Raw genomic sequence first — 12,275 nt, forward strand, 5'->3', positions numbered from 1 at the left:
AAGGAGTTATAGGGTTAAAGCCATAGACAATTTCAAATGGTGAAAATTTAGAAGCAGTGTGCATCGAGTGATTATAAGCGAATTCAACATGAGGTAAACATTCTTCCCATGACTTAAGATTTTTCTTAACTAATGCACGTAGTAAAGTAGACAGAGTTCTATTTACTACTTCAGTTTGTCCATCAGTTTGCGGATGACATGTAGTAGAGAACAGAAGCTTAGTTCCTAGCTTAGACCATAATGTTTTCCAAAAATAACTAAGAAACTTAGTATCACGATCAGAAACAATGGTCCTAGGCATGCCATGCAAACGAACTACTTCTTTAAAGAACAGATTGGCTACATGAGATGCATCATCAGTTTTATTACATGCAATGAAATGAGCCATCTTTGAGAATCTATCCACAACAACGAATATAGAATCCTTTCCTGTTCTAGTCCTAGGCAAGCCTAGTACGAAATCCATAGAGATATCAACCCAGGGGTAAGAAGGAATAGGTAATGGAGAGTACAAACCGTGGGGCTTAACCTTAGACTTAGCCTGTTTACAAGTTGCACATCTCTCGCAGATTCTCTCTACGTCTCTCTTCATGTGAGGCCAGTAGAAGTGATCTTGCATTACTTTCAAAGTTTTAGTAATGCCAAAATGACCCATGAGACCTCCTCCGTGTGCTTCCCTGACTAAAAGATCTCGAATAGAACAGTTAGGAATGCATAGGCGATTATCATAGAAGAGAAAACCATCTTTCCTGAAATAATGATCTTTGGCAAATTTTCACATGATTGGTATTTCTCTCCAAAGTCAGAATCTGACGCGTACATATGTTTAAGCTGTTCAAATCCTATAAGCTTAGCATCAAGAGTAGAGATCAAAGCATACCTTCGAGACAATGCATCGGCAACTACATTGTCTTTACCTTGTTTGTACTTGATCACATAGGGAAATGTTTCTATGAATTCTACCCACCTTGCGTGTCTCTTGTTGAGCTTTTGCTGTCCCTTTAGATGCTTAAGAGACTCATGATCCGTGTGTATGACGAACTCCTTAGGCCAAAGATAATGTTGCCATGTTTGCAAGGCTCGGACCAGGGCATAGAGTTCTTTGTCATATGTAGGGTAGTTAAGTGTGGCGCAAGCAAACTCGACATGAGGCAGGCACTCTTCCCATGTCTTGAGGTTACTTTTCACCAAAGTCCTTAGAAGTGTGGACAACGTTCTATTCACCACCTCGGTCTGTCCATCGGTCTGAGGATGACACGTAGTTGAGAATGAGAGCTTTGTTCCCAGCTTAGCCCAAAGCGTTCTCCAAAAGTGTCCTAAGAACTTCGTGTCTCGATCTGAAACGATAACCTGTGGCATTCCATGCAGTCGTACTACTTCCCTGAAAAACAAGTTAGCTACATTCACAGCATCATCTGTCTTGTGGCTAGCGATGAAGTGAGCCATCTTGCTAAACCTGTCAACAACTACAAAAATAGAATCTCTACCATTTCTGGTGCGAGGTAAGCCAACTACAAAATCCATAGAGATATTAGTCCAAGGTTGAGAAGGAATAGGCAAAGGAGTATACAAACCGTGAGGTTGAACTTTACTCTTAGCCATCTTACATACGACACATCTAGAGCAGATTTTCTCAACGTCCTTCTTCATGTTCGGCCAGTAGAAGTGCTCTTGTAGCCCAAGAAGTGTCTTTGTGACGCCGAAATGTCCAGCTAATCCACCTCCATGAGCTTCTCGTACCAGTAACTCTCGAATGGATCCTCGTGGTATGCACAATCGGTTACTGAAGAACAAGTATCCATCCTGTCTATAAAATTTCTCACAGGCAAACTTATGACATTTGGCATAGCTCTCAGAAAAGTCAGTGTCAGATTCATAAAGATCTATAATATGCTCAAATCCAATCAACTTTGATGTTAAAGTCGAAATAAGAGTGTACCTCCGGGATAATGCGTCTGCGACCACATTATCTTTACCTTTTTTGTACTTAACAATGTAGGGGAATGTCTCAATGAACTCCATCCATCGCCCATGTCTTTTGTTAAGCTTCTGCTGACCCTTGAGGTGCTTTAGAGACTCGTGATCGGTATGAATGACGAATTCCTTAGGCCATAGGTAATGCTGCCACGTCTGGAGAGCTCGAACCAATGCGTATAACTCCTTGTCATACGTGGGATAATTCAGCGTTGATCCTCCTAACTTTTCGCTGAAGTAAGCGACGGGCTTCTTGTCCTGCATAAGAGCTGCTCCAATACCTACACCAGAAGCATCGCATTAAATCTCAAAAGTCTTAGTAAAATCAGGAAGTACTAGTAAGGGCGAATTGATAAGCTTCTCTTTAAGGGCTGTAAAACCCTGTTCTTGCGCTTCTCCCCACTTGAACCCCACGTCTTTCTTGATCACTTCTGTTAAGGGCGCGGCTATGGTGCTGAAATCACGAACAAAACGCCTGTAGAATCCTGCTAAGCCATGGAAACTTCGGACTTCTCCAATATTCTTGGGGGTTGGCCACTCCTTGATAGCTTTTATCTTCTCTTCATCTACTTTAACTCCTCCTGCACTTACTACAAAGCCTAAGAAAACAATCTCGTTAGTGCAGAATGAACATTTAGATAAATTAGCAAAGAGAGATTGAGAGCGAAGAACATCAAGAACCGATCTGATGTGATCTAGATGTTCTTCCAAACCTTTACTGTAGATGAGGATATCGTCAAAATAAACCACTACGAACACGCCAATGAATGGTCTCAGGGCATGGTTCATTAGTCTCATGAAGGTGCTGGGAGCATTGGTGAGGCCAAACGGCATAACTAGCCACTCGTAGAGTCCGTGCTTTGTCTTGAAGGCCGTCTTCCACTCATCCCCTTCCTTCATTCTGATCTGATGATACCCACTCTTCAAATCTATCTTCGAGAAGATTGTCGATCCACAGAGCTCATCCAGCATATCATCTAGTCTTGGAATCGGATGCCGATACTTCACAGTGATGTTGTTGATAGCTCGGCAGTCTACACACATCCTCCAGGAACCATCCTTCTTTGGCACTAACAGAACTGGAACCGCACATGGACTCAAGCTTTCTCGGATATGTCCCTTGCTCATCAGCTCTTCCACTTGCTTCTGCAGCTCCTTAGTCTCTATAGGGTTGGTTCGGTATGCTGGCCTGTTAGGTAAGGCTGATCCTGGTACCAAGTCAATCTGATGCTCTATCCCGCGAATTGGAGGTAGCCCTGGTGGAATTTCTACTGGAAAAACGTCCTTGTATTCCTGCAAAATCTCAAACATAGCACTATGAAGCTCCTGTGAAGGGTTAGTACTAACAAGGGATTCCTTGTACACAAACATAAAAGTAGTCATTTCAGGATCAAAGAGTTTAGAAAATTCACTGTGGTTTATGTAGAGGCTGTTGGCGACTTTCTCCTTCTCCTTGAGCTTCATCTGAATCTGATCTTGGTAAATCTCGGTAGGCGTGAGAGGTAAGAGGGTAATTTTGCGACCTTTGAACTCGAATGAGTGCTTGTTGGTGTAACCGTCGTGTATCACCCTACGATCTGATTGCCACGGTCTGCCTAGCAACACATGACTCGAACCCATGGGAATGACGTCACATAGAATCTCATCTTCATACTTCCCAATAGATAGAGAAACCATAACTTGCTGAGATACGGTCAAGGCCCCACTGTCATTCAACCACTGAAGCTTATACGGTCTTGGATGAGGAATAGTCTTGAGCTGGAGCTTCTTAACCATCTCTTCGCTTGCAGCATTAGTACAACTTCCTCCATCTATGATCAGGCTGCAAACTTTTCCTTGAATGAAGCATCTCGTATGAAACAGGTTCTCTCGCTGACAAGTCTCTTCAGGTTGACTCTGAACACTCAAAGTCCTTCTGGCAACCAGCATCTCGCCCACAGCAGCAGCTTCTTCCTCTTCCTCTAATTCATATTCGGCCTCTGAATCCTCTTGAGGAACTATCTCTCCTCCCTCATGTAACAAGAAAACCTTCTTGTTTGGGCAATCTCGAGAGTAATGTCCCATTCCTTGACATTTGAAACACCTCACATTGCTGATAGAAGTACCACTTCTTGGTTTGAGCTCAGCTTTAGCTTCTTCTTTAAGTCCAGTAGAGGGTGGTTTGATGTCTCTGGAATAAGCTGGTTTGCTGATCTCCTTAGGCTTAGGCAAACTAGGCGTGAATGTGGACTTGAAATTTCGCCTCTTGACTTGAGATTCCACAATTCAGCCTTTATGCACCATCTCTTGTATATCTGCGAAATCCTGAAGTTCCACCTTGTCTTGAATCTCTCGGTTAAGTCCTCCAAGAAATCTCGACACTACCATTTCTTCTCCTTCTCGTAAATCTGCACGAATGAGCAAAGTTTCCAATTCCTGATAATAATCTCGAACAGACTTCGTACCTTGGACGAGGCGCCTAAGCTTGTTGAGTATTTCGCGCTGATGATGGGCCGGAACGAACCGCTTCCTCATCTGTATAACGAGCTGATCCCAAGTAGTAATCGAAAGTTCCCTCAGGCGATTTCTGGTGACTCCCAACTGCTCCCACCATAGAAGCGCATACCCATGAAATTCTGAAATTGCAATCTTCACCTTGTTGAGCTCGTAAGTTCCTTGGACCAGAAAATTAGACTCCATCTTCCTTTCCCAATCTAGATAAGCTTCGGGATCATTAGTTCCATGGAAAGGAGGATACTGGATTTTGATATGACGCAGCTGCTGTCGTAGAGGATCATAATCTCGACCATGTCCTCGGCCTCGATCTCGTCTCACAGTTTCTCTGCTATGATCAGAAGCTTCGTCCTCCTCATAGTATTCTGGGTCTGATTCCAGGGTAACTCGATGACCAGCAATATATTCCTCTCTGCGGTGATGACGATTTTGGGCCATCTCGATCTGCACCAGTAGGATTTCTTCTCGGATTAAACGTAGTCTCTCTGCCCCCAATTTGGCTTCGGCTGGACTTAGCTTTAGTCCTGCCTTCGGAAGGTGTTGGGTGGCGTGGGAGTTTCCGGGAAGATCCTATGTGCCCTTTACCCTTAGCTAAGCGCATTGCTTCTGACGGAGTTGGAGTTTGGGACGACTCTTCTCCACTTGCACTGAGATCTTTGAGCAGATCACTCATCTTGGTCCCGAACTTGTCGTTGAGTTGTTCGATTTGTTGGGTGAGCTGAGTTGTTATGGCTTGATTCACTTCTTTGATTTGCTGAGACATTGCTCGGTTCAGAGCTTCCATTGCCTCAGCCGAAAGCTCCATGGTACCTGAAAAAATTTTAAAAAAAACTCGCAGTAACTTGTTCTAGAAGGAATCACAAAAACAGCAAAACTAAACGCATCATAAAAAAAAAATTAAAAGATCCCCACGAAATCTAAAAACAAACTTAACGAAACTAATGAAATTTAACGAAATTTTTTTTTTTTTTTTCTCCTAACAAGCCTAAACGAGAAAGACGAAAAATACAAGGACTCTCTTAACAAAACCTAAACGAAAACGAGATCAACCTAAACAAAAAACTAAACACGAAGATTCTCTTAACAACCTAACGACTAAAAACCCTAGATTCGAACCAATGAAGACTCGAACACGATCTAACAGCAGGAATAACAAACGGCGATACGAAACACGACTCGATCCGACACAACTAGCAAACGAACGATACGAGACAATAATGATACAGCGATTAAAAGAGAGAAATAGTTCGATGCACACACAACCTAACTCGCTAAGCCCTAATAAGCGAAGCACGAATTCAAAACACAAATTTAGATCAAAATCGAGATTAGGGTTAGAGATTGCTCAGCCTTTGGTTCAGAGTTGGCTCTGATACCACGTGATACGATCCAAGGTGATCTACTCTGAAGGAAAGGCTGTAGAGGCTGCGATTTTAGGAACATATCACAACGATGAAGTGATGGGATGGTGATGGCCGATTCGATGGTGAAGATGGGTTGAGGATTGAGTCGAAGATGGTGTGGTGGTAGTGTGATAATCGAATTGATGATGATGAAGGATAGAAGAATCTCTTGTAAACAGATTAGTTTTAAGAGATTCGAATTTCAGAGTTTTTAGTTCTCAGAAATCAGAGAGAGAAGAACACGTTAGAAGTTTGATCAAAATTCTTCACTGAATATGACATAGGCGATTTTCTCTACTTTATAGAGTAAGAGAGAAAATCGCAGCCCTAATAACAAACTACACGAAGTCTGAAATAAAAACAACACGAAGTTTGATTTAAAAATAAAACAGCGAGGCGTCCCTTCTAAATCCTAAGTGGTGCGCCTAAAACAACTAGTGCACAAGTCATTGTGACTTTGCACATTATTACCCATTAGTAACAACTTCTAAGTAACTCGACGTAGCAATGATTTCTGCCTCGTTAAAAACCTTGGAGAAGAACCTCGTTGCCTTCCAAAATCCTCACCAAGGAAAAGAGTACAGAATCATCACCTAAGTTACCTAGTCATTGTTACTGGGTTCTTCATTCCTCAAGATAGAGATGTTGAAGATGTGAGCTCCAGCCTCCTGGTGATCGCTGTCTTCTGTGGCAATGAGTGTGTGAGCCTCCTTAGCCATCTCTCTAGCTCTGGACCGAGTGATCCTGCCAGCTACCTCTGGTTCCTCCTCCTCTGAGCTGGTCACGATCATATCACCTAAGCACTCCTAATCTAACACTTTTGCATCCTAACCTACATATCTAGAACCTCATTAAGCAAACCACTCATTAATCATACTAATCTCTCTTAAACCTTTGTAAGTAGAGTAGATTGGCATGATTAATGATGGGAAATGCATATGGAGAATATAGATGATGATGGAAAGATGATTAAACCTCTAAAACTCTCTTGGATTAGACAAAAAATGGGAGATCTCTCTCTCTCTCAAAAGGTGTTCTTTCCCAAAAGAGGCAAAAAGCTTAAGGGGAATAAGAGTTTTCCTTAGGGTAAAACCCTAAAAAATATTTATACTGGTCTTCTAATTTCTGGGCCAACCCAGGACAAACCGGGTATTGACCCGGAAAGAAAAGCTCCTAAAAACGCAGACAACTTCACACCAGGATGTGTTTGTCCGGTGCTCTGGCCGGTGCTGATCAGCCCTGAAGTTTATGTGTGCTGACACCGGGATGCTTTTGCCAGGTGTGGAGGCCGGTGTTGTACAGATGCTGAAACGGCTGAGTTTACACCGTGATATGTTCATAATTTGCATCACTTAGGTTGCACATTTCATTACAAATCATGTTTTATTTCATGCATTTTAGGTCCTTAGGGTTTGTTTTAGAACTTAGGAGATGCATTAGGTCCCAATGAGTCTTTGCATGTTTTGAGTGTTTATCAGGTGTATTTGGAGCTGAAAAGATGAATCCAGGAGGTGGAATGGTGATCAAGGATTGAAAAATGGTGAACTTGTGTTTTTGGAGGTTATCGGCCATTCTCGCGTACCAGGAAGGTTTTTACCGCCCATTTTCATGTACCGCCGGATAGACCTTATCGGCCAAAACGCGTACCGCGAGTGGATTGTATCGGCCAAAATCTCCGGGTGCAGACACGTTTACGAAATCGCCTGTCCGGGGAACCTTCCGGTCCGATTCAGTTGGCGGGTGCTTCATCAAAGTTGGAGAGGATTGGATCACGGTTCCATAGCAAGTATAATCATGGAATTCGGACGCGTGAGCAGAGAGTTAAGCTCGTCGGAAGAAACCCATGTCTCGCTGCTGTTTTGGACCAAGCCGATGAGCTCTGAAGAATGCGAAGGACGGTGCACGTTCAGGCCGATTCAGTTTCCGGGGCCTTCATGAGCATCAGAGAAATTTGAGTCCTCTTTCCAGAACATCCAAGATCATTCAATTCGGAGCTATGAGCAGGAAGATACGGTCTACGGAATAGACACATGTATAGACGTCTCTCTCTGATCGTGTAAATGCACTGCAAAGATGAGCCCTTAAGGAAGCCTTCCACTTCCCAAGCACCGAAGCTTCCTTCACCAAAGTTGGAGATGTATGAGTCCTCTGTCCTCTGAAACCGGAATCACTTAATTCGGACAAGTATCTCAGAAGTTACACTCTCCGGAATGCGAAGTGGTCCAGACAGTCCTGAATGACTAAGTTAAACATGCCGCGATGGAATGCCACGGTCCACACTTGGCCGTGGCAACTTTTACAAATCTTCGGCGATTGGCACGATCCTCATGCCACGGTCTACACTTGACCGTGGCAAACAAATACTTGGCTGGGAAGGACTTTACAAGCATGCGGGTTTTGACACGGTTTGAATGCCACGGTCTGGGACTTGACGTGGCAAACAAATACTTGGCTGGGAAGGACTTTACAAGCATGCGGGTTTTGACACGGTCTGAATGCCACGGTCTGGGACTTGACCGTGGCAACTTTTACACATCTTCCGCGTTTGACACGACAATTTGCCACGGGTTTTGGACGAGGCTTGTTAGACCGTGGCATCAAAATGCAGCCAAGAACACGCGAACAAGCTTTGACACGGTCAGGTTGCCACGACCACACCAAGAACACACTTGACCGTGGCAAACCCATCTTCACCCACCAAGACCGGGTCAGTACCCGGTTTGTTCCGGGTTGACCCGGTTCGCCCAAGACACTTATATATTGTTTTTAGACCTAATTTGGAGAGAACCTTTTATCCACTTTTAGTTTCTTTTCCCTTTTTGTGAAAGACAACTTGATACACCTTGTTTTGAGAGTTTAATATCGATTTGAAGTTTCTTTTCATCTTGTTCCATCATTTCTTATCATCAAATCACACTTTTAATCATGATTAACAACACATCTTGCAAAGGATCTAGTGTGTTGATCATGATTAGTGAGTAATCCCATATTAAGGTCTTAGATATGTAAATTAGGGTGCTTAAGTGGTAGACTAGTGAGCTTAGGGGTTAGATCATGCATATTCCATTCTCTACAACTTGTTCTCTATGCTAGATCCATATCATATGTGGTCTAGATTCTGGGCATTTCATGCACCAAAAGTGTTTGATGAAATGCCTGAACCAAAGTTGTTAGAGGTTTAAGTGTTATTCATCATGGGAATGATTGTCTATATGCTTAAATGACAGATTAAACTGATTCTTAATGCTTGTTAACTCATGTTTCACTGATGATGATTGGGTTAGAAACTGTTTTAGCATAGGAGTTAATACCTTCATGAGAGGATTAACTTAATTAAAGATGTTTATGTTGAATGGTTGCTTGATCACATGATTCATTAGCTCATTAGTTTTGTCACTGAAGGCACCCTAATCCACTATCATGTCTAAGACCTTTCTCATCATCATTCATACATTCTCATCATTTGCCATTGTTTAGTTCTTGTTTAATCATTTTATTAGTCTTTAATCCTGTTTAAGTTTGTAGTTGTCTCTAGATAATCAAAACCACTCTTGTTTGCTTAAATTAAGAACTTGATCACATAGTTTAGTGTCTAACACCACATCTGGATTGATAAACCCCTTGTACTACAAGACAGGGGATTGATAACCTCTACAAAGAGCCTTGAAAACTCTTAGTTATCAATTGGCGCCGTTGCCAAATTTTGGTTTGTTTAGCATTAAGCTCTGATCTGTTCTTGAGATCAAGTGCTTACTTTCTTGTTTTTACTGATTACTCTCAAGTTCTGTTTGTGATTTCAGGTGTATGAACACCAGGTCTAGATCAAGAAGCTGTGGTCCACCTTTTCCTCTCAATGACAATATCAATCTTCTGGTACCAAGGAGGAGAAGGGACAGACGTGGTAGACAAATTGATCAGACTGAGATGGCAAAACAAGGAGATCACGTGGTAGACATAGAACAACCAGTTCAGGAGCAACAGGCTCAAGGTAATGGAGCTGGTAATGGAGTTGGTCAAGGGCTGAATCAGGGTAATCTTCATCAGGAACAGATGCATCACCAACAAGCTTATGTCCACCAGGGACAAGCTCAAGCTCATCAACAGAGGCATCAGGCCAATGTACAGCAAAGACAACAAGTGCACCACCAAGCCTAGCCCTTCCAACACAAACAAAGAAGATATGAGCAACCCCAAGTCTATGTTGGAGAGAATGACAGGGCCAATGCTCATCAGTATGGAGCTGGTATTCAGGCACCACCTGTGCAAAACAACAACTTTGAAGTGAAGGCATCATTGCTGAATATGGTCCAGAACTCAAAGTTCCATGGGTTAGCAATGGAAGATCCCTTGGAACACTTGGACCAGTTTGATAAGGTGTGTGATCTGACAAAGATAAATGGAGTTTCTGAGGACAGCTTCAAGCTAAGACTATTTCCCTTCAGTCTTGGTGACAAAGCTCATCAATGGGAGAAGAATCTTCCAAGAGGCTCCATTCAAACCTGGGAGCAATGAAAGCATGCCTTCCTGTCTAAGTTCTTCTCCACCTCCAGAACTGCTAAACTAAGGAATCAAATCTCTAGCTTCACTCAGCACAGCAATGAAAGTTTTGGTGAAGCATATGAGAGATTCAGGAGCTACACAAACCAATGCCCACACCATGGGTTTAGTGAGGCTTCTCTTCTCAGCACACTTTATAGAGGAGCTCTTCCTAAGATTAGAAACCAGCTGGATACTGCTTCCAATGGGAACTTTCTGGGTAAAGAGATACATGCTGCTTTAGAGCTAGTGGAGAACTTGGCACTGAGCAATGACACTTATGGCGAAGACTATGACAGATCAAATAGATCTGAAGGTTCAAGCTCAGAACAGAGGCTCACCAGAGAAGTCAGGGAGTTGAGGAGTGAATTAGACAAGTTGAAGTTGGTAACTCAGAAGCCAATGCATTTTGTTGGAGAGTATGAGGAACCATCTCAAATCTTTGAGAACATAAGTGAAGAGGGTCTCACCCAAGAGAAGCTTAACTACATTGGGAATCAGAGGTTCCAGAGATATCAGTATGGTAATGCCAATCCAAACCTTTCTTACAGGAACACCAATGTAGCTAACCCACAAGATCAAGTCTATCCCAATTCTCAAGCTCCACAGAATTTTGTTCCCAAGAACAACTTTCAAGGATCTTTTCAACCAAAGAATCAGTTTGCTAAGAATCAGGGTTTTGGTCAGCAACAGCAACCATTTCAAGGTCCTAGTTTCACTTCACAGCAGCAAAAGGCACCACCAGGGTTTGGTCCACCACAGTTCCAACAGCAAGCGCCTGTTCAACAACAGTTTCAGCCACCAACGGTTCAACAGCAGCCACAGATGGGTACAGATATGGTTGGTATTCTGCAACAACTACTTCAGGGTCAACAGATCTTTGCAAGTCAGAATGCAGCTATGCAGCAGGAAATTAAGGAACTGAAGCAAAACCAGGCCTCAAGCTCAAGGAACCAAGGTCACCTACCTGGAAAACCAGAACCCAACCCCAAGGAATATGCTAAGGCCATTACACTGAGGAGTGGAAAGGAGTTACCTGGTATTGAGAACAACAATGTGATCATTGAGGACAATGATCAAACTGAGGGGGAGGCAGCCTTAAAAGATGATCAAGTTGCTGAGAAACTAAGGACAGAAAAGGGTAAAGAGGTAGCAAAGGAACCAGAACCAAAAAAGAAATATGTGCCACCACCTCCATACCAACCCAAGCTCCCATTTCCAGGGAGATTTAAGAAGCAACTAGTGTATAAAGCAAGAGCTGTATTTGAGAAGGCACTCAATGAGACACCACTCACAATGCCTCTCATTGATGCATTCTTAATGATGCCAAAGATGGGGAAGTTCTTGAAGGATGTCATTCTGAACAAGACAAAAGAGCTTCAAGTCATGGTGGTACTAAGTCATGAATGCAGTGCTATCATTCAGAAGAAGTCCATTCCAAGAAAGTTAACTGATCCAGGGAGTTTCACACTCCCTTGTGCTATTGGACCTCTTCTATTCTCTGGATGTCTTTGTGATCTAGGAGCATCAGTCAGCTTGATGCCATTCTCCATAGCAAAGAAGCTGGGCTTTAGAGTCTTCAAACCTGCAAGGATTTCTCTTATCCTTGCAGATAGATCAGTTAGATTTCCTGTTGGTATGTTGGAAGATCTATCTGTCAAGATTGGTGGTTTTGAGGTTCCAACAGATTTTGTTGTGCTGGAAATAGATGAGGAACCAGTAGATCCTCTTATCTTGGGCAGGTCATTCTTAGCAACTGCGGGAGCTATTATTGATGTGAGAGGTGGGATAATAGAGCTTCAACTTGGGTCTGAAAAGCTAAAGTTTTATGTAAATGAGATGATGAAGAAACCCACCATTGTTGGTCAA

The 12,275-nt window shown here is 42.9% G+C and overlaps 1 non-coding gene across 1 annotated transcript; it reads right to left on the bottom strand.

Moving 5' to 3' along the window:
• Positions 1–10,427: 10,427 nt before the first annotated feature.
• Positions 10,428–10,534, bottom strand: LOC112085959. The gene has a single exon (XR_002899212.1). It is a non-coding gene; the product is annotated as a small nucleolar RNA R71 (small nucleolar RNA).
• Positions 10,535–12,275: the final 1,741 nt, after the last annotated feature.

The sequence above is a fragment of the Eutrema salsugineum genome, unplaced genomic scaffold (genome assembly GCF_000478725.1).
Source record: "Eutrema salsugineum unplaced genomic scaffold, Eutsalg1_0 scaffold_28, whole genome shotgun sequence".
In the NCBI taxonomy this organism is placed as follows: domain Eukaryota; kingdom Viridiplantae; phylum Streptophyta; class Magnoliopsida; order Brassicales; family Brassicaceae; genus Eutrema; species Eutrema salsugineum.